The sequence below is a fragment of the Lithobates pipiens genome, unplaced genomic scaffold (assembly GCF_037356315.1).
Source record: "Lithobates pipiens isolate NorthernLeopardFrog02 unplaced genomic scaffold, aLitPip1_a1.2 Scaffold_8, whole genome shotgun sequence".
Taxonomy (NCBI): domain Eukaryota; kingdom Metazoa; phylum Chordata; class Amphibia; order Anura; family Ranidae; genus Lithobates; species Lithobates pipiens.
In genome coordinates, this window is record NW_027507903.1 from 268,630,645 (window position 1) to 268,654,142 (window position 23,498).

At 47.0% G+C, this 23,498-nt stretch overlaps 1 protein-coding gene across 3 annotated transcripts in view; it reads right to left on the reverse strand.

Annotated features, from left to right (window-relative positions):
* ACSS3 (acyl-CoA synthetase short chain family member 3) overlaps nt 1-23,498 on the reverse strand; it is a 230,386-nt gene that overhangs the window by 39,929 nt on the left and 166,959 nt on the right. The window lies entirely within an intron of this gene.

A 23,498-nucleotide genomic window follows, 5' to 3' on the forward strand; every position in this document is an offset into this window, starting at 1 on the left:
TTAATTTTACTTTTTGGATGTTTAATATATTTAATAAATTAACTTATTTAGATACTATTGCTATGGGAGCCAATCTCTTCCTTTTATGAGGTATCATACCGCACATACTGGCTATACCTTGAAATCCAAAGGAGTGACTGCAGCTGCTGGGACCTGGGAATATTGCCCTGAAGTGTGGCCTATGCGCATTAACCCTGCGGGGGTTCCAGGAGCTGGTAAGTGGGGACCCAAGAGGGGGAGCACGAAAGTCACCTTTCAAGATATATGAACACTAAAGTCACCTGCTAATATCAGATAGTGTTTTTGCAACTGAAGCGACTGGAAATTTATTTTGTGCAATATTGGATTTTTTGGGGTTTTTTTTTTTTTTTGACTCCTTTAGTTTGGGATACATATATATATTTTTGGTATTGTATTGTACTTTCACATTTATAATATTTAGGAGCACATTACAGTTGTAAAGTAATAGTGGTGTTTGAACACTATAGTCACTGGACATACACCTGGTGGCTTCTTCATAAATTTTTGCTCACCTTTTTGATATAGAGTATTTTTTATTTTATTAAGTAATCAATTTATTATTTTTGTGTGTGTCACTAACCACTGTGGCAATTTTCTTTATATACAAATAGTAAAGTAGATATTAGGTAGTGACACTGGGGTCTACTTTAATTCTTTTACATGTCATATAACAATTAAACCTGACAGGTCACTCTTCAGATACAGGTAGCGCCACATACCCCCTTTTTTTTTTTACTTACACATGCCATACTGCAAATAAAATGTATGTAATAATCTCATGTTTATTACATGAGTTCTAGTTTATCCAATAAACTATTATACAGCAAAGATACAAGGGTCACTGGTGGCTCCTCTAATATTACTAGTGTTTTAAAGTGGAGCTCCACCCAAAAGGGGAAGTTCTACTTTATGCACCCCCCCCCCCCCCGACAGATCAGATTTAGCATGCCTTTTTTCTGGAGGGGGGTACCTAGTTTTGACCTGCTCCTACTTCCGTTCTGATGGCCTAGGCTCTCCCTGCAGTCTTTTGGAATGCGTCAAAGGTCCCAGAAGACTACCAGATCATTCAGCAGGCACAGCGCGACTTACGCATCCCCAAGGTGCACCTTGCTGGGAAGCCGCAAGCTGTCACAGCCAGGTGCCCAAAGTTGAAATGCCAGAACCAGAAAGAGGAGAGGGAAACAAGTGATGATTCGGGTGACCACATTGCTGGATCTTGGGACAGGTGAGTGTGTGTGTGTTTATTAAAAGTCAGCAGCTATACTTTTTGTAGCTTGCTGAATTTTAATAAACACAAAAACAACTGGAGCTCCACTTTAGCCTTTTGAATGCCATAGAGAGGGTCCATACTCAATAGTTGTAACCTCCACTACTGCCTTCCTCAACTAGGGTTCCTCCTGAAGTTGTTATGGCTTCCTTGGGCAGTGGCAAAATGATTTCCCACCTACAACAACCACCAAAGTAAGGCGTTACTTTTTTTCATTAGCAGCATTACTGAAAATAATTTTGTTGTATACAGCAGGAGGACATTAAAAAATGATCTGCCGTGGGGATCACATACTCAAAATATGACACCTTTTTTTTTAACTTGCATTTAAAACTTTTTACAACTTAAAAACATATGTACCATGAGCTGTATAACTGAATTTTTCCAAGAGTTCCCTGAGACCTGAAAATTATTTCAAGGCTTCCTCCAGGGTAAAAAGGTTGAGAAAGAGTTCCAACTTTCTTTGTAGGAATAATCTTTATTTTTAAAGACTTATTACTAGTACTCAATTTTTTGAGTGCGATCAGCATGCACCGCACGTATGTACGGTGCAGCGCCGTACACTTCTGACGTTGCCATCACAATGGGCGGCGTTGGACAGTTTTCAAAAGGTTTTACAAATAAATAATTGAAAAGTGTGGCATGCATTTGTATTCAGCCCCTCGAGACAAAACTTTGTCGAACCACCTTTCACTGCAATTACAGCTGCACGTCTTTTTGGGGATGTCTCTACCAGCTTGGCACATCTTTAAAGTGAAATTATTGCCCATTCTTCTTTGCTAAATAGCTCAAGCTCTGTCAGATTGGATGGAGAGCGTAGGTGATCAACAATTTTCAAGTCTTGCCACAGATTCTCAATTGGATTTAGGTCTGGACTGGGCCATTCTAACACATGAATATGCTTTGATCTAAAACAGCCATGAACTGGCCATCGGAACTATCGTGATTTTCCCAGAGGGCCACTGGCTCATTGGGCCGGTTTCAGTGACATCCAGTGGTGTCATTAGAGGGTGGCTTTTGGGTCTATATCCCCAACTCTGGGGCCCATAGCCCTGAGCCCCCAACCACAGGGCAATGGCCCATTACCGGGCTTTGACATCTCTGCAGCCCTGCTATAGGGCAGCACAGAAGAGCCAGGCGGGCGAGAGAGCAGAAAGAGGACATCTCTCACCACCCACCCTGCATCACCACTGTTCCGCCCTTACTGTGCAGACATGGGCAGCAGAGAGATTACATCAACTCTCACTGCCCACGCCCTCTCTGGTGACCCTGATGTAAGGGGGGCTCTCTGGGGACCCTTATGCAAGGGGGGGCTCTCTGGGGACCCAGATGCAAGGGGGGGGCTCTCTGGGGATCCAGATGCAAGGGGGGGGGGCTCTCTGGGGATCCAGATGCAAGGGGGGGGCTCTCTGGGGACCCAGATGCCAGGGGGGGCTCTCTGGGGACCCAGATGCAAGGGGGGGGGGCTCTCTGGGGACCCAGATGCAAGGGGGGGGGCTCTCTGGGGACCCAGATGCAAGGGGGGGCGCTCTGGGGACCCAGATTCAAGGGGGCTCTCTGGGGACCCAGATGCAAGGGGGGGATCTCTGGGGACCCAGATGCAAGGGGGGGATCTCTGGGGACCCAGATGCAAGGGGGGGATCTCTGGGGACCCAGATGCAAGGGGGGGCTCTCTGGGGACCCAGATGCAAGGGGGGCTCTCTGGGGACCCAGATGCAAGGGGGGGCTCTCTGGGGACCCAGATGCAAGGGGGGGCTCTCTGGGGACCCAGATGCAAGGGGGGGCTCTCTGGGGACCCAGATGCAAGGGGGGGCTCTCTGGGGACCCAGATGCAAGGGGGCTCTCTGGGGACCCAGATGCAAGGGGGGCTCTCTGGGGACCCTAAAGTAAGGGGGGGCTCTCTGGGGACCCTAAAGTAAGGGGGGGCTCTCTGGAGACCCTAAATTAAGGGGGGGCTCTCTGGGGACCCTAAATAAGGGGGGGGGGGCTCTCTGGGGACCCAAATGCAAGGCTGAGGCTCTCTGGAGACTCTGATGTAAGGAGGGCTCTTTGGGGACTCTGATGTAATGAGGGGCTCTCTGGGGACCCTGATGTAAGTGAGGGCAGCTCTCTGGGGACCCTAATGTAAGGGGGGCTCTCTAGGGACTCTGATGTAAGGGGGAGGCTTTTTTTGCGCAATTGCGTATAGTTTATATACTGTTTTTGCAAAAAGTGGACCAGTCTGGATGAAGTCCCGGGCCAAATTTTTGGCTGGGCCGGTAGGCCAGTCTGGATGAAGTCCAGGACAAACTTTTTGTCCCAGTCCAGCCCTGATCTAAACCATTACATTGTAGCTCTGGCTGTATGTTTAGAGTCATATTGTCCTGCTGGAAGGTGAACCTCCGCCCCAGTCTCAAGTCTTTTGCAGACGCTAACAGGTTTTCTTCTAAGATTGCCCTGTAATTGGCTCCATCCTTCTTTCCATCAACTCTCACCAGTTTCCCTGTCCCTGCTGATAAAAAGCATCCCCGCAACATGATGCTGCCACCACTATGTTTAAGAGTGGGGATGATGTGCAGTGTTAGTTTTCTGCCACACATAGCGTTTTGCTTTGAGGCCAAACTTCTTCCATATTGCTGCCTCTTCACATGGCTTCTCATAAATTGCAAACGGGATTTCTTATTGCTTTCTTTCAACAATGGCTTTCTTCTTGCCACTCTTAAAGGCCAGATTTGTGGAGTGCACGACTAATAGTTGTCCTGTGGAAAATTCTCCCACCTGAGCTGTGGATCTCTGCAGCTCCTCCAGAGTAACCATGGGCCTCTTGGCTGCTTCTCTGATTAATATTCTCCTATCCGAGCCTGTTCGTTTAGGTGGATGGCCATGTTTTGGTAGGTTTGCAGTTGTGCCATACTCTTTCCATTTTCGGATGATGGATTGAAAACTGCTCCATGAGATGTTCAACGCTTGGGATATTTTTTTAAAACCCAAACCTTTAAACTTCTCCACAACTTTATCCCCGACCTGTCTGGTGTGTTCTTTGGCCTTCATAATGCTGTTTGTTCACAAAGGTTCTCTAACAAACCCCTGAGGGCTTTACAGAACAGCTGTATTTACATGAAGATTAACAGGTGAACTTTATTTACTAATTAGGTGACTTCTGAAGGCAATTGGTTCCACTAGATTTTAGTTACGGGTATCAGAGTAAAGGGGGATGAATACAAATGCACGTCACACTTTTCAGATATTTTTTGTAAAACATTTTAAAAAAAATATATAATTTTTATTCCACTTCAGAATTATGTGCCATTTTGTGTTGGTCGATCACATAAAAGCTCAATAAAATACATTTACGTTTTTGGCTATAACATGACAAAATGTGGAAAATTTCAAGGGGTTTGAATACTTTATCAAGGCACTGTATGCCAAAAATGGCAGAATACTACAAAAACTCCCAAAATTAACTTAATACATTAAAGGTACAGGACATACACAAAGGAAGGAAGAGGTGAATGGGTTAATGTACTGGTTACATACAGTGGCAGGATAGAAATTAGGTGGTTATTGTTCAGATGAGCAGGATAAGGCAAGTAAATGGGTTAACATACAGGTCACATGGAGACAGCACAGATATAATCTGTGTAGGAATGTAGGGAGCATGAAAGGGTTCAAAAAACAGAATTAATCGGCATCTGTAAAAGCTGATCCATTAATTCTTTCCACATTCACAAGTACTCTGTCTCTTTATTTTCCCTGTTTTAAGAGGAAGGGGAGGGTCAACACTGTAAACAATACCATGTGATCGCTGTGATGGCCAATCACATGGTACCCAGCCCCTTGGACCAGTTTAGTACAGTGTCTCAATGTACTGAGCCATCTTGGCACGCGCACGGAAATTACTGGACAAATCGATTGCCCGAAAGCTACATTCATTTATCCAGTGCCATTTATAAACGGCACAGGTGTAAATATTGGGCCAGCAATCTGACGATTAAACACTGGCAGAATGCACTATGGAAGCCTAATTGAAATATGTAAGCGGGCATTGCTCTACAAAGGTTAGATGCCTGGTTTCCTCTGGTTTCAATAGTCACTGAGCTGGAACAATCTTGCAGTTAGTAAAATCTGAACAATTGATCTGTATACATTTCCAGGTCACTTAATCAAAGTCAATAGTCAGAAAAGGATGCCTAAACAATAGAATTATAACCTGGATAAGTGAATACATTAACAACAATTCCTATTTTAAAAAGCACCACTAGAGGGCCCTAAAACACAGCAAAGAAATACCAAGTTGAAAGCAATATACTGCAGATCATGATATTTTTCAAAATGTATTAATTATATTTGGATTCAGAATGATTCCTCCTTGTTCCTTTCCGTGTGACATTTTAAAACTAAATTTAAACGTAAAACCAACATCCCAGAGCAATGATGAATAAAGTATACCTTAAGCCCTAGGCTTTTCAGTTGACGGTATGCTCTTTTACTCCCCACTTTCAAAACACACACAGTTTGGAAGCCTAAAGGGAGAGTTTATAAACACATACATTTCTTTTGCTGGGAAGATAAGAGAGAAAGCAACTTGCTAACGTGTATTCCCTAAATTTGCAAAATAAACAATTGGTACGATTATTGCACAATTAAGGTAAACCTGCACTTTGCCCATGCATAGCAAAGCAACAGGCAGGGCCAGTGCCAGCATTAGGCAGCTGCCTTAGGACACCTGGATGGGGGCAGTAAAACCTGAATGCCCAGCCACATGCTGGGGATTCCGATTTTTTTTTTTTGTCAGCTGTAGTCCCCCATAGAGTGATGGCCAAGTATGGCCAAGCGATGTGTGGGAAGGAGGGGGGAGAAGGGAGCGAGGCAGAGGCAGACAGAGGAGATAGGGCTCAAGAAGCAGCTGCAAACTCTCACCCAGCAGACCGAACCTCGGTTTCTTCTCTAAGGCTGAACCCAGCAGTATCTAACAGCTAATGGTAACATGTAACAGCTAACATCTAACAGTATATAACATTTCTTTTTTTTTTAGAGAGTTTTTTGCCATGAGGTGCCATGTTGAACTTCCAGTGACCAGTATGAGAGAGTGAGAGTGATAACACTAAATTTAACACACCTGCTCTCCATTCACACCTGAGACCTTGTAATACTAATGAGTCACAAAACACCGGGAAAGGAAAATGGCTATTTGGGCCCAATTTGGACATTTTACTTAGGGATGTACTCACTTTTGTTGCCAGCAGTTTAGACATGAATGGCTGTGTGTTGAGTTATTTTGAGGGGACAGCAAATTTACACTGTTATGCAAGCTGTACACTCACTACTTTACATTGTAGCAAAGTGTCATTTCTTCAGTGTTGTCACATAGAAAGATAGAATAAAATATTTTAAAAAAAATGTGAAGAGTGTACTCACTTTTGTGAGATACTGTATATGCTATAGAACAAAAGAAGACCTTCAGAGCCTCGTCTAAGACAGACTAGTGAATGTGCCTAGAAATTGAAGAGATTGTTCTCTCCAGGACTTTCTGGTGCTTACAGAAGTTAAAGGCTCCCTGGATTGAACTGAAGCTGAATGTATGTGTTTTTGCATCTGTACTCCATCTTTAACCAAAGTAAATCTTGTTACTACTATACTACTTGTGTGTTGTTTTAATCATTGTACTATATCCATCAATCTGGATAGGTAAACATACAAACATGTCAATAAATAAATGTAAGAAGAAATGTAACCCCTGGTTACATAGGTACGGTATATTCCAGAGGCGTAACTAGAACCAGCAGGCCCTGATGCAAGAAACCATGAAGGGCCCCCCTAACCCCCCTTCCCTTCCATAATAGCCCTGGGCTTCCAATTTTTGGAGGGTATCCGAAATCACATGATCACAAACAGACTTGCCGGTTATCGGCAGTCCTTTCCTCTCACGCTGTGTCTGTGTGAGGAAAGGAGAGCCAATAATTGGCAAGACTGTCAGTACATTGTTTATAGGATTTTCCCCTATCAGTGCAGCCTATTCGTGCTCATCATTGCCCCCTATCAGCGCCCATCAGTTTCACCTATCAGTGCTCATCAGCACTCATCAATGCTGCCTATTAGTGCTCATCAAAACCCATCAGTGCTACCTATCAGTGCTCATTAATGCCCATCAGTTCCACCCATCAGTGCTGCCTATCAGTGCCCATCAGTGCAGCCTCCTTGCCAGGACTCTGAGCTTAGAGCATCTCTCATACAGCTTAGAGCCTGCACTGACAGTTCCCCCTCCCTCGCACGGATGAGAGAGAAGACAGCTAATCTGCTCCTTGCCCTCCTGCCCCTCTCCTCCTGTGTGCACTGTGGAAAGTGTAAGCGCTAAGCAGCTGTATTTGATCATTCACACTTTCTGCTGTGAACAGAGGAGAGGGGTGGGAGGAGAAGGAGCAGATCAGCTCTCTCCTCTCCCATCTGTGTGTGGGAATAGGAACTATTAGTGCAGGCTTTGGGCTGTGTGAGAGAGACACTCTCGGCTCAGAGCCCTGCAGCAAACAACCCTGCAGAGCACCCCCCCCCCCCCCCCGACAATGGCGGAATGCCAGGGCCTGGTCACACTTGCAAACCTGGTAGTTCCACCACTGGCACATTCAAATCTTTGGACGATGAGGGGGGCTATAAAAATAAAATAAAAAGGGCATGCCAAACACATCACTGATGTAGAATGGTAGGCAGAGGGATCTGGCCATGTGTGCTGTGGCGCTATACTATGCTTATAATACTAGGAATGATTTGACTGTTAAAATGCATAAAAATAAAATTACATTTCAGGAGACCTGACTTTACAGTTCACGTTCACACTCGCCAAGTGTGATTCACAGCTTTGGGCTTATCTCAGAGCAGATAATAGATGTTCTGCATATCAAATATCTTCAAAGCTGTGAACAGCACCTTCTGTATAAACTCAACACTTTCTAAAGCTTCCCCACAAAGAAATACTGTCTGAAAGACGGGTGTTTAAAGATAAAAGACTCTGTCTCTCCGCTCTCCTAATATAGCATGGTGCCTTAAGTACAAAAAAGGCACAGCGATACATAGAACTTTACAAGTCCTTAGCACTTGAATCAATACCAAGTATTAGCAAAAAGTGACATATTGTAAAAGAACATTTCCAAACAGGATTTCAGAAACATTGAAAAATCAGCATTCATGAAAAATGGATTCATTCTTATCCAAGTGTGCTATATGGCAGGACTTCTGTCCAATTCAGCTTTGTATTCAACACTGTCTTATTTGAAAAAAAAAAAAAATGATTGCTTTCTATGTATAGCTGCAACCAGATTTTTCACTCCAGTTTTAGTAAATTAGGCCCAAAGTGTTGGATTTTTTTAGGTGCATAACCTGTTGGAGATAGGTCTTTTAAGTTGAGGCTGAGAAAACAAAAAAATAAAGTAAGCAAATTAAGGCCCCTTTCACACATGCGGACCGTTCAGGTCGGTGGACCTGAACGGACGCTCCATACAGTTCTATGGAGCAACGGATGTCAGCGGTGACATGTCTGCTGACATCCGCCACGCTCCTCCTCCAATCCGCTAAATTTAGATGGATGGAAACCCTATTTCTCATCTGCCTGGCGTATTGGATGAAAACAGACAGGCAGATCCATTTTCATCCGATCCCCAAAGCAGAGAGCGGAGATCTGACAGGTCTGTCTCTGCACAGTGAGCAGAGACGGACTGGTCATCCGCCGGCTCAGGAGGGATCAATGGAGCGATCCCCACTGAGCAAAAAGAGTCTGTCAAAAACTAACATTATGAGTCAAAGGGGTCCTAAGGCTTATTTTTGTATCTGGGATAACTTTATTTATATAGCTTATGGGGAAACTACAATTAGTCTTTAAATAAATATTTAAATGCACTCAGTGGTGGTTTTTTCCATATCTACTTGGACTTAAGTGCTATTAAATCCAGGACACCCATTCACTATATCTGGTCCCCCACAGTACACAGACATGGAAATGCAATTATTTAAGTAAATATAAGTCTTGTTTTTTCTATGAGTGTCTGGTTAAAGCTTGTAGGAGGAGTTTTCATTCAAATCTGTCCTATGAGGCTGCAGGACTCCTGTCCCTTTGTCTGGACAGTGCTGATTGGCTCTGTGCTGATTACATGCAGCCTGCAGGAGAAAATAGCAATACACACCAAACTGAGCATGTGCAGAGTGCCCCCAAGGCTCTGTTCCATTAGAAGATGGATTGGGTACTGTAGAAGAAGGGGGTGATCAGAGAAGACAGGATCAAGCAGCCTTTTTTATACAATGTGCCGGATTAACCCATTTGGTTCCACAGTGAGTATAACAAGCATGCTTTACTGCATATACAGACTGATTTTACTGTTGTGGGTTTAGTAACACTTTAAGCTTTGAAGACAAAGCATAAAGGCAGATATAAAAGGTGCTTATGTCCAGTCATTAACCTCATTGCCAGTTTGTCTACCTAGAAAGTCACTGTCCTGGAATAAGTATGCAGGTCAAGAGTTATGATTTAATGGGCAGCTCTCCCTGTGTGGACCGTTACAGCTGGCCATGCCCCAGAACAGACTCCCTTTTTGTTGTAAATAAGTATTTATGCTACCTCCATGTTTCCCCTCTCTCATTTTGGGTTTGACCACTAGAAGATTGCACAGGCTGGGTTGTTTTTAACAATGTCCCTTGGCTAACTGTCATAGGCTTTTCATCAATTCCATTCTGTGGCAAAGCCTCACTTTGTAAAGAATACCCACCAATCAGGTGCAAAGAAAAAAAAAACGGAGTTACTTACCGGTAACATCCTTTTCCAGCAGTCTTTCAGCACAGCCACCATAGAGAGATTCTGGCTCCTCCCCTTTTAGGAAACACCTCCTTCAATCCAAGATTTAAGCCTCATCCTCCCGCCAGCCCCTCAGTTCTTCACGAGTACCTCTGGCCAACTGGGGTGACACAAGAACACATCAAACCAAGCATTTTGTCTTACTCGACGGTCTCATGCGATGAGTTCTTCGAAAGTAGTTTAAATCTGGGTGGGTACCGGTGCTGTCTTGAAAGACTCCTGGAAAAGGATGTTACCAGTAAGTAACTCAGTTTTTCCCAAAACCGTCTTTCAGGACAGCCACCATAGAAAGTATAAGCGAGCACCTTACCTTAGGGTGGGACTAGCGCCTGCAGCACCTTATGACCAAAGGCTTGGCCCTTAGCAGACAGCAGGTCCAATCTGCAGTGCTTCACAAACGTAGAAAAACTGGACCACGTTGCAGCCCTACAAATCTGCTCAGGAGAGGCACCAGTCCACTCTGCTTGAGAAGTCGCCACTGACCTGGTAGAGTGTGCCTTAATTCCACTGGGGGCTCCACCCCCTTCTCTCATAAGCCTGACTAATAGCCATCCTCAACCACCTGGCAATTGTACGCCTAGAGGCTCTGGATCCTTTCTTGGCCCATAAGAACAACACAAAAAAGAGTCAGACTTCCTAAACTGACTTGTACTCTCTAAATATTGCAGGACGCACCTTCTAACGTCCAAATTATGAAACATATGTTCCTGTTCCCTCACAGGATTTTACCAAAAAGTAGGTGAAACTATTTCCTGAACCTCTATGAAACTTAGAGGCTACTTTTGGCAAAAATGCAGAATCTGTTTTAAATACTACACGGTCTGGGAAAACCTGAAAAAAATGTGCCCTCATCGAGAGGGCTTCGAGTTCACTCATTCTCCTTGCCGTAGTGATAGCCACTAAAAATACAGTTTTTTTTTGTTTTCAAAAAAGGTTTTATTAAAGCTATTAACAGAAATACAAAGTCAGCAAAAAGATTCATATTCCAACATTGGCATAAGAAGTTGGATGACAAGGTTACAAAAAGGTGATAACCAAATAGCAGAACCCTGCAGGACAAACCACTGATAACTAATTGTATGGGTCTTACATCCAACAACAGGTCATAAAAATAAAGAGAATGACATGTTAAATGAGCTGACCATCATAACCAAAATACAAAAGAAAGATTATGACAGAGAGAGAGGGAAAAGAAAACAGAGAGAAACAAAGGAAAAAGAGGAAAGAATGCAAACAGAAAAGAGAAGCAAAATGAAAAACCTAAGGTGCGATCACTTCAGTAAACGAAATAGGAACCATGGGTTCCACTTAAGGTCATAAATGTGTTCAGTGTCATGCAGAGTGTGAAAGATCTTTTCAGACAGCATTACCTGGTCAATACGTGAGAGAACCTGTGCTAATGGTATAGACGGGGACTTCCAATGAAGTGCAATAGTCCACAGTACAGCGACACAAATAGAGTGCACTAACCTTACAAAGTGTTTAGGAGTATCAGGGGGGGTCTGGAAGAGAAGACAGTGGTGATAAGAGAGGGACAGTGTTCGGCCAGCGAACCCATCCATCAGTCTCAAGACCTCCTGCCAGACAGGGCGAATTAAATCACAGTCCCAAAAAATGTGAACAAAGGTGCCAGGGTGATTGCATCCTCTAAAACAGTTGGGGGATGTAAGGGGATAAATCTGGTGCAAACGTACCGGGGTGTAGTACCACCTGGTGAGAACTTTGATGGCCGTCTCTCTAACAGTTAGGGATCTGGTGCATTTGCGCATATTGTTCCAACCCTCCTCCCAATCCACCACTCCCGTCTCCAGGGCCAACTCCTCCTCCCAACGCGCTCTGTATCGCAGGGACTGACACTCCGAATGTCCCTCCAGGGCCCTATATATCAGAGAGATCAGTCCTTTTTGGCGTGGGAAATTAAAACATACGTCTTCAAAGATAGTGAGCTGTGCCTGGGGGCGGAGTCCATACCGGGAGAGAAAGAAGTGGCGGATCTGCAGGTATCTATAACGTTCAGAGTCCGGGAGTTGGTGCTGGGTCTGCAGAGTCGAAAAAGGAACAAAGCCAGAGCCCGTCACAAAGTCCTTCAACTGGGTAAGCCCACAACGGACCCACATACCAAAAGATACAGGATGGAGATAAGCTAGGGGGAACCTAGGGTCACCCAGGAAGGAAGCACCCATAGAGCGACCCAGGGTGAGGTCGTATTTCTGCTTAAAGCGGTGCCACAGTAGGAGGCTATCCGCCACTATAGTATTACGGGTGGTTAAAGTCAAGAGGGGACGATTAGTTGACCACATAAGGCCGGGGAGATAGAATGGAGTGATCGAGTCACTCTCAAACCTCACCCAGGGGACTCTAGAATTAGGGATCGACCACTGTGCTTGCTGAGTGAATCTGCAGGAAAGGTAGTACAACCAAACTTGAGGTACCCCCAAACCACCACTTTTCATAGATCTGTAGAGTACCCCCCTCGCAAACCTGGGAGATCTATTGTTCCAAATGAACCTATTGAAATGGGACTGAAGGTCAAGGAGAAAACACTTGGAGAGCCTAACCGGTAGAGAGCGAAATAAATATAGCAACCTGGGAAGGATGACCATTTTGAGGGCAGTGATTCGTCCTATAAAGGGGATACGTAAAGAGAGACAGCTTTTTAGGGTGTTTTTAAGTTTGCTAATCAATGGGGGATAATTGACCCCAAAGAGGTCCCCGAAATTCCCGGGCAGTCCAACACCCAAGTAAGGAATGTGGGAGGCAGCCCAAGTAAATGAGTAGTTTTGTTTAATAAGGGCCAAATCATTGGGGGTAAAGCCTATAGGGAGGGCTACAGATTTAGAAACATTAATGGAAAGGCCAGAGACTTTCGCAAAGTGAGACAGTGTCAAAAAAAGATTGGGAAGGGAGACATGAGGGTTAGTAATAAACATCAAAACATCATCGGCGTACATGCAAAATTTGTACATTTCGGTTCCCTTAGTGTAACCAGTAATATCAGGATGTCTCAGGAGGGCAATAGCAAGGGGTTCTAGGGCTAAAGCAAAGATTAAAGGGGAAAGGGGGCATCCCTGTCTAGTGCCTTTACCTATGGGGAAGAATTCTGAGCTACAGCCAGGCAACTTAATGCGAGTCATAGGATTGTTGTAGAGGGCCTGGAATCCTGCCAGAAAGCTACCCCGAAAGCCCATAAGAGGCAAAAGTGTGTCTAAGTAGTTCCATGTAACACTGTCAAACGCCTTCTGTATGTCTAAACTCAACAGGAGGAGCCTACGGGAGAACAGGTTGGCATCTTGAATAACGTTTGAGGCTAGGCGGATATTGTCTGTGATAAAGCGATGTGGAATAAACCCAGATTGGAAGGGGGAAATCAGGGAAGGGATAAATTTTGCCAGTCTGTCAGCTAAGATTCTGCTAAAAACTTTGATATCGTTATTTATAACCGAGATTGGCCTAAAATTTTGAGGTAGATTATGATTTTTATTGGGTTTAGGGATCAGTGACATGTTAGCTAACAGCATTTCCTCCGGGAAGCTATCTCCTAATAGAATCGAGTTGAAGAGTTGCATCATTCTGGGGGCTAAAATCGTGGAGAATTTTTTGTAATAGAGAGCCGAAAAGCCGTCCGGACCCGGGGCCGAACCCAATTTTAGTGACTTGAGAACCCCTAAGATTTCTGGGACCGTAATGGGGGCATTCAGCGCCTCCATTTGTGAGGGGGAGAGCGTCGGAAGAGGGATGTCCTGTAACCAGGACAGGTCATCGAGAGAAGGAAAGGTGCGGGGGGCTTCTAGGAGTTTAGAATAGAATTGCTCAAAGATCGTGAGAACCTCCTTGGGATGTGACGATACAAAACCCTCACTATTAGATAGCCGGTAGACATGAGGCGGGCGAAGTGTGTTAGACAACTTCCTAGCAAACAAGGTCGATGCGGAGTTGTTGAATAACAAACTGCGAGCCTTGGCCCAGCGTAGCGTCTTCTCAACCTTGGAGGACAACAAGGAGTCAAGTTCCAGGCGCTTCTGGTCTATGGAACGCCTGGTAGAGTCCAAGTGCAATGAGGATGAGTCTTTGTATAAGTGATCTAATTCTCTGGTTAATTCCACTATCCTAAGTCTATTGGATCTATTTCGGGCTGCGGAAAGACTGATAAGTCGTCCTCTGATGACGGCTTTATGCGCCATCCAGAGAGTAGAGGGCTGCATATCCGGGCGAGCATTCAAGGAAAAATACTCTTCCAGAGACTGAGCTACCTGGGCTTCCACCCCTGAGTCCGAGAGAAGGGATTCATTCAATCTCCAGGAGTGAGGCGTGGGAGCGAGCCTAATGAACCCCGTAGTAAAGGAAATAGCCTGATGATCGGACCAAACACAGGGGTGGATGGAGGCTTCTACAGAGTTAGCAAGAATAATTGGGGTGGAGTATATGTAGTCCAACCTCGCATAACTGTTATGCGGGTGGGAGAAGAAAGTGTACTCCCTGCAACCTATGTTGTGGGCTCTCCAGGTGTCAGTGAGTTGCAGGTCACGTAGGCCTCTAGAGAGCGACTTCGGGAAAGCTCTAGAAGTGGTTGGTGTCGACGAACGGTCTAGAGTGGCGTTGGCAACTGAATTAAAATCGCCAACTATGATCAAGTGGGGAGAGTGGTATTGAGCAATTTTCTCAAAAAATGACCCAAAGAAAGTAGCCGAGCCCTCATTGGGTGCGTAAATACTGGCAATAGTAAGTTCTCTGTTGTGGACAATACCCTGAACAATAACATAGCGACTCTCGGGGTCTCTAAATATATGCTTAACCTCCATCGGGAGGGAGGAGTGGAGGAGTATGGCGGCCCCCCTGGTCTTGGACGAGTGGAGCGAGTAGAAGGCTTGAGGAAAGTCCTTATGGAAAAATTTAGGGTGAGAGGAGCGGGAGAAATGTGTTTCTTGGAGTAGAAGGATTTTAGCTCCAAGGCTTTTATAAAAGGAGAAGGCTTTACGCCTTTTGGAAGGTGAATTAAATCCCTTGACATTGTGGGAGACACATGTTATTGCCATGGAAAATAAAAAATAACAACTATAGTGAAGAGATCAAATATGGTGGCAAGGGGGGAAAGGGAAACTCTCAGGGAATACTCGTCCAACAGGTGCCAGAAAAACAGGGGGACCCTCATATCATCAGCAGGGTAACAGAAAAATAAGATAAGGTGCAATAACAACAAGTGTAGCATGAGAACACTAATCCTGAGCACAAAAGGAGCCTGAGTGATTGAAAGAGCATAGAACAAGGACAATGATCGACCTAGAAGGGAGAAAACCAAAAAACATAAAAAAAGAAAGTAAACATCAGAGAGAAAAGGCCCAGAGCCTGATAAAGGCCTGGGGCACCACATTAATGCTAAGCGTGGTAGCGTGTGGGAAAACATAGCCACACCAAAATAACCGTCAAATACCGAGACAACAAGGTCTCGTGACCAGTAGGGTTGCGCAATGGTAGGGGGCACCCACCAGAGAAGCAACCAACCACTGGAAAGGGGAGCCATACAACAGCTCCAAGGGACTTGTAAATGGCTTGTGGTTTGGGTAGGAAAACCTGGAAAACACATAGCCCCTCTCTCCAGCAAGCTCCACCGCCCCTCGAAAGGACGGAGGCGCGGAGCAAGCGGGAGACACGAGGGGGAAAACAGTATAAAACCAGAAACCTGAACACACTCTACCCTCAACAATGTAAACAAGAGCAGCTTATAAACAGCCATTGGGAACTATAGCAAACCGCAGTCTGAGACTTCAGATGAAGGAGAGAAAAACAGCATCATCAAGGACTATCTTCCACCCGATCATCAGCACCATATCTGATTCTACGCCTGTCCCTTCTGGTCGGGGGAGTTTGCCAAATAGGTGTAGCTCTGGGAGTGGAGGGCAGTCTGCGAATCGTCGAGGCATCCAGAAGTCCTAGCTTCACCAGGATCTCCTGACCCTCCAGGACCGAAGTGGCAGAGTAGGTCGAGCCGTTATGTGGAATCACAAGACGAAACGGGAACCCCCATCGGTACCTGATGCGGGCTGATTGCAAGACTGTGGTTATCTCCTTTAGGTTCCTTCTCCGCTCCAAAGTCGCCGGTGCGATATCTGGGAAAATTTGGATAACTTTGTCATCGAGAGTGATCCTCTGTTTGTTACGAGCTGCTCTCAAAATTTCCTCTTTGACCAGAAAGTCCTTCATGCAGAGAATGACATCCCTGGGAGGTTTATCCTCCGGGGGTTTGGGGCGCAAAGCCCTATGTATCCGATCACATTTAAACATATTGGCTTCATGGTCAGGGAGCAAGGATTTAAACAACCTGATCACTACCGGAATGAGCTCAGATTCGGACTACGGGATGCCACGGATGCGCAGATTATTGCGTCTATTTCTGTTATCGAGGTCTTCTATTTGAGACTGCAGAAGCTGGACCGTGGAGGATAGGGTTTCATGTTCTCGGCTGAGGTCATTATGAGCTATCGCCAACTCGTCATGTTTAGTCTCTAGCCTCTCAGTCCTTGCGCCCAGGGCCGAGATTTCCTGTGAAAGTGCATGAGAAGTCTTCTGAAGTTCTGATTGAAACTTGGAAGCCAATCTATTGTACATGGATTCCAGACTGTCCTCTAGGTCTGCCTTTGAGAGGGCACTGGGAATTCTTCTATCCAACAAAGGAGCAGGTGAAGTCGGACCCAATAAGCGAGGCGGGGAGGCTGGGTCGGGGGAGAGGCGCCCCCCAACTGACCCCTCACGCTCCATGCTAGATTGTTCTTGAGAGCGTAGAAGGTATTGTGTGAGAGTCTTTTGGGCGGTGCTCCGTGCCTTCTTTTTTTTAGCCGGCATACACCAAGGCTCTGCGGGTTAGGAGATGAGGTAAGAAAAAAAGAATGAGGGGGTGAAACTTGGTGCAAGTATACCTCAGAGATAGGCTGAAGTCCCGAACGGAGCTAATCTGGGGTCTCAAAAATACATTTGGAGATTAGTTGCGTGCGCTGCTACTGTGAAAGGAGGTGGTGCATTGAAGCAGAAGCAGCTAGCGCAGTGTCAAAAGCCAGTCCGTAGGCTTGCTGGGGGCTGCTGTGCCTCAGACTGATGTAGAAGCCCGGTAGTAAACAGTTCCAATGTGATAAGTAAAAGGGGGCACCCCCCAGAACAAACAGTCAATGGAGGGGTCAGGGCACCTGGTAGCAGCCAGCAACAGGGGGGGGGGGGAGGCCGTGTCGTACTCACTGCGAGTCCAGGGGGAAATGGAGCAATTGTCGAGGGAAGGATCCCTGCGAACCGCAATCACTGGAGATGAAAACTTGAGGTAATGTCCAGGAAGTGGTGAAAAGCGGTGGCAGGAAAGACTCAGTAGGCCCAAACAGCTCCTGTCTCCAAACCGATCTATCCGAGGGCTAATTATTGCCGGAGGGGCTGGGGATGCCCCCACTAGCTCCAAAGCAGTCCCACGTCGCTCGAGAGAGCGGAATCCAGAAGGGGTGTCTCACCTGCGGCAGATGCAGGCACCAGACGTGTGGACGGAGGGCTGCGGCCTGCTCCGGGTGTACCAAGGTGGCCGCCGTCTAGTGCTGTGGATCACCAGGCCCCAAACCTCCAGGCGTTCACACTCCGCCACGCTCGGCCCTCCGGACCAGGGCAGGGATGCACCGTTGCGCGGATGATGAGGAAGAGGACCCCCTTTAGAGCCGATGGATGTCCAGACGCTCCGGGATCGAGGTAGGCCGCAAGATGGCGGCGGAGCACCTCTCACGTGGGCGGCAGCCCCGGGACGGACCGGAGCTCGTGGACCGCCCGGAGACGCACCAAAAGGCCCCCGAATGACAGCGGGCAGCTCCAGCAGGTCTTGCGGACGGAGGAGAGCCCGACCAGCGGCGCCAGGAGTCCGGATTGTGGTGGATGCTATTAGGCCGCAGCGGGGCTCTCGCTGAACACGTCCGTCCTCTTCAACTTCCGGCCACGCCTAAAAATACTGTTTTGAGGGTGATCAATCTTAACATGCAGGCTCCCAATGGCTCAAAGGGTTCCCCTGTGAGTGCCTGTAAGACTAAAGAAAGATCCAACACAGGAAAGGGGGAGAGTTTGACTGGCCTCTGTCTACTCAAGGCTTTAAAAAACCTCCCTATCCATGGATCGGTCGCTAGTTGTTTTTCTAGAAAAACACTTAAAGCGGATACCTGTACTTTCAGTGTACTAAAGGCTAGGCCTTTATCTGCCCCTGCCTGCAGAAATTCCAACACTGCTACAGAGCTGTGTACATCGAAGGAGCTTTCTAAGCACCAACTATTGAAACACTTCCAGAAGAGTGGCTACTAAGTGATCAGAGAACCCCATGCCCTTCAGTAACTTCCTCAGAAGCCATGCTGCAAGGTTCCACCATTCTACCTGAGGACAACAGATTGGCACTTGCAAAAGAAGATCCTCCTGGACTGGAAGCATCCAGGAGGGTTCTAAAGCCAAACCCTTCAGAATGGAGAACCACGGCCTCCTGGGCCAGTGTGGGGCGATCAGAATGAGAGTTATGCCCTCCACCTGAAATTTCCTTAAAACTGCAGGAATCAGCACAGTAAGGGGGAAGGCATAGCACCTGGAGAACCCCCAGCTCTGAGCCAGTGCATCCACTCCTAATGCCCCGTCCCACCTGCTTAGGGAAAAGAAGAGATGTGCTTTTGTGTTTTCCCTTGATGCAAAAAGGTCCACAGATGGGACCCCCCACCTTCGGGCGATCATTTTGAAGATCCCCTGCTTCAACATCCAGATGCCTTCCCTTAGAGTTTTCCTGCTGAGGAAGTCCGCTACCCGATTCTGTTCCCATTTCAAATGTATCGCCGAGAGAGACAGTACATTGGTCTCGGCCCATCTGAGGATGGATTCTGCCAGAACCCAAAGGGTTCCGCTTCTGGTGCCCCCTTGTCTGTTGACATAGGCCACCACTGAGGAGTTGTCTGACTGGACTCTCACGTGTTGTCCCTGAAGTTCCCCCGGAAAGGTTCTGAGTGCCAGATCTACTGCTCTCAGTTCCCTACAATTCGAGGACTTCATTGCTTCTATCTTCCATGTACAGGTACCCTGTACCATCCGGGAATCTAGGTGCGCTCCCCAGCCTGAGCCACTCGCATTGATGTGACGGTTCTGGACACCGGTAAGACCCACTCCAGGCCCTGTGACAGATTTGCCCCCTTTCTCCACCACCAGAGGGACCTCTTGACCTGGGACGGAACCGAAATCATTGAATCCAAAGACCCCTGACTGTGGCCCCAGGCCTTCAAAATGAACCGTTGCAGAGGACGAAAACATAACCCCGCCCACTGCACTGCCAGAAGCGTGGATGTCAGTAAGCCCAGGGCCGACGTAACCCCTCTTACTGAGACCTGACAGCTGCCCTGGAGAAGCAACATTGCTCTGTCTATCTTCTGAATTTTCTCCAAGGGAAGGAAGACCCTTTGCTCTGTTGAATCCAACACGTAGCCCAGAAAGGTGACTCTTTGGAACAGAACTAAATTGGATTTTTCCAGATTCAAGAAACAACCCAGGTTTTCCAGGATGTCTCTTGTTAGCCGAAGATCCTGAGCCAACTGCTCCGGAGAAGGTGCAAACAGGAGAAGGTCGTCTAGATATGCGACTATCAAGATGCCCTTGAGCCACAGGAACGCCAGTACCTGTACCATAACCTTGGTGAAGATACGGAGAGAAGAGGACAGACCAAAGGGAAGGGCTTTGAATTGGAGATGAAGTACCCCTTCCACCGTTTTTACTGGCAGCCTGAGAAATTTCTAGTGGCTCTCTGTGATGGGAAAGTGCAGATATGCATCTTTGAAATCGATCGATGCCATGAAACAGTTTGGTGGAAGAAGTGCCTTCACTCCATCCAGAATCTCCTGTAGGTGACAGACATTCAGAGGCTTTAGATTCAGGATGAGCCTGATCTTTCCCGAAGGCTTGCGGACCACAAAGATATGGGAATAGAAGCCTCTGCCTGTCTTTCTGGCTGGGACCCGTACCACCACCTCCTGTTCTTCCAACTCTTGTAGTGAGGACAGAAGAGCACAAGATTTTTCTGCGCACTTTGGCATCTCGTGACAAGAAGTCTGAGTGGGGGAGGATCTCAAAACTCCAACCGATAACCCCTTCTTATGATCCCCAGCACAAACTGATTGGAGGTGATCATTTTCCATTGTGGGAGGAAAGCCCCCAACCTTCCTCCCACCGTGACCCTGTCATTGGGTCTTTTTGGGCTGTTCAGGAAAGCAAAAAATTGCCCCCCCATGCCCTTTGCCCTTCAGCCCCCAAGATTTCGTCTGTCTTTCAGTTTTTGGGGCTTCTGACTTCTTCTGAGGGTGAGCCTTTCTTTTAGCCTGCTCCCCATATTTACTTTTAATGGAAAAGGACTTTTTTTTAATCGCCCGTCCGATCCAGGACGGCCTCCAAGCCTGGTCCAAACAACAAATCACCTGTGAGAGGAATCCCACAAAGTTTGATTTTGGATGCACTATCTCCCTGCCATGTTTTCAGCCATAAGGCTCTCCTTGCTGAATTGGTCAGGGCTCTGGATCTTGCAGACATATGGACAGATTCCGCCGAAGCATCTGCAATATAAGCTACTCCCTTGAGGAAAAGAAGACAGTAAAGTTTCCTTTACTGTTCCTGCTTCAATGTGTGCCTTAATCTGTGTTAGCCAATATTCCATATTACGGGTTACCACAGTGGCTGCCATTGCTGGCTTCAGGTTTCCCTGAGACGAGTCCCAAGCTTTTTTCAAGAGTGAATCCATCCTTCGATCCATGGGGTCTGCCAGTACCCCCATGTCCTCAAAGGCCAGATCAGTATGTCTAGGCACCTGAGAAAAAGCCGCATCCAGCCTAGGTGACTCCTCTTCCGCAAAAGGAAACCTCAGTTTCAATGCCCTTGCGAAGAAGGGTTTCCTCTCGGGATTCTGCCATTCCTTCTTGATGGCATCGATCAGGACCTCGTGAACCTGGGAACATCCTCTTCTTCTGTTCCTCTAAGCACTTGTACACCTGATCATGACGTGACAAGGCCTTCCTTTCCTCTTGAATACCTAAAGTGGTATGAATGGCTCCTATGAGATCCTCCACTTCATCAAGAGAAAGTTTATACCACGAGGACCTTTTGGATTCCCCATCCAACTCCCCCTGGAAATCTGAAGCGCCACTGTCTGCATCTTCCTCAACTTCCTCTCTGGAACGCTCCGGCTTTTCCCCACAAGCAGGGACAATATCCACTGGGCTAGGTGAACAACTCTGTTGTGCTGTTGGAAGGTTACTCTGGGGCTGTGGTAACTGAAATCTGGAAAATAGCACCTTAAATGACTGAAAGGTGTTAGAAAGCTCCCTCCCAGATGCCGCCAGGTCCGCACCCTGTTCTGCTGCCTGCTCCCTCACCAGCCCATCAATACACTCACTACAAAGTGCTTTAGCCCAAGACTCCCCCATAGAGGCCCTGCATGAAGGACATTTCTTTTTGGAACCATGGGGCAACTTGCTAGTGGCTTTCTGAAATACATAAGAGTAGACAGAGAAGGCAGCATAAACTAAATGTCACCAGCACTAACAAGAGGACCACCGGGAGTGCCCTCCCCAGGACCAGCCACCACCAGGGTCCCAGATGCACTCCCCTTCCCCCCTGACCACCAGGGAGGCACTACCGGTGGAGCTACCAAAACCAGGTAAGGGAACACCACCCCAGGGTTCTCCTTACCTTAGAGTGGCTGGTACTGTTGTCTCCTGGGGCTGTTCTTGAAGTCTCTGCTTCCGACATGTCCCACCGAGAATGAGTGGTCACAACATGCCTCCAAACACTGTATTGTGTTGCCACGTCTGGAAAAGGAATACGCGGACGCAGGGAAGAAGCCCGCCCCCACTGGAAGTGACATTGCCCGTCATCCCTTCCGGCCTCCAGCTCTAACGCCGCCCGTAAACACAGGCAAAGGCAGACCTCCCCAGACTTCCACCTTCCATAAGGGTAGGTGGGGCTCGCAGAGGCAGACAAGCTCGGTATAACCAGGCTCCCTAGCCGACCGGACTGCCCAGCAACACCATAGAGAGACCCCTGTCTCCTTCCAGGTACAAAATGCAGCGTCAGCCTCCCCAGATGATCAGGCTTTGGTTCCTAGTGGTGTCTTCACGCCGGAGGAAACACCATAACTGAGGGGCAGGTGGGAGGATGAGGCTTAAATCTTGGATTGAAGGCAGTGTTTCCTAAGAGGGGATCTCTATAGTGGCTGTACTAAAAGATGGTTTTGGGAAAAATAAACACTTTGCTTGTACATAAGGGCGAGCTTGATGTTTGAGTCGAACGAAAGTTTGACTTGGGTGTTCAGTGAATATTATGGGGCGTTTGCGGGAAATTCGAGCACCGCGGAACGCCCCATAATGCACTGCGAGATAGCAGTACATTGCTATATGATGATTGGCCAAAGCATGCACCTGACTGCTTTGGTCAACAATGTGCTATGCTGAGAGAGCCAATCATGGCTCAGAGGGACCAAGTCCATGCCCCACACTATATAAGGCTGCTGCTTACGTACATACATACATACATATACACAGTCAGTCTAGTATATGTATATATGCTCTGCATTTAGTGTAGACTAGATATTCAGTGTAAACTCTATATTTAGTCAGTGCAGGCAGTGTAGTTTATATAACACAGTGTATTGAAGTGGTTAAGGGGAACCCCACGCCAGATTTTTTTTAAAAGAATGGTGGCTAAGGGTCTGGCATGAATTTCAAGGGGAACCCCGCACCAAAATGTAAAAAAAAAAAAAAAAAAGGCGTGGGGGTCCCCCCAAAATCCCTACCAGACCCTTATCCAAGCATGCAACCTGGAATGCCGCAGGAAAAGTGGAGGGGACAAGAGCGCGCCCCCCCCTCTTGAACTGTACCAGGCCACATGCCCTCAACATGGGGAGGGTGCTTGGGGGGCCTGTAGACCCCCACAACCACCGGCAAGGGTTCTGGGGAAGAGGTATTCTCTCACCCCCCCCCCCCCTCCTGTGGCCTGACAGGTTGCATGCTCGGATAAGGGTCTGGTATGGATTTGGGGGGGGGGGCATTTTTTTTTACCTTTTGACATGGGGTTCCCCTTAAAATTCATAGCAGACCTGAAGGGCCTGGTATAGATTTTGGAGGGGACCCCACGGCATTTAAAAAAAAAAAAAAAAAAAAAAAAAAAAGTTTAGAGCTCCCCTTATTATCCATACCAGGCCCAAAGGGCTTGGTACTGGACTGGGCGGGGGAACCCACACCGTTTTTTTCAATGATTTTTTATGTATATTGCCAGGTTGCGGCAATACATTACAGCTGCAAACTATTTTAAATGAAATTTTTTCCTTTAGAGCTGTGCTGTGCTGTGGTACTGTTATAAACATGAGGAAAATGC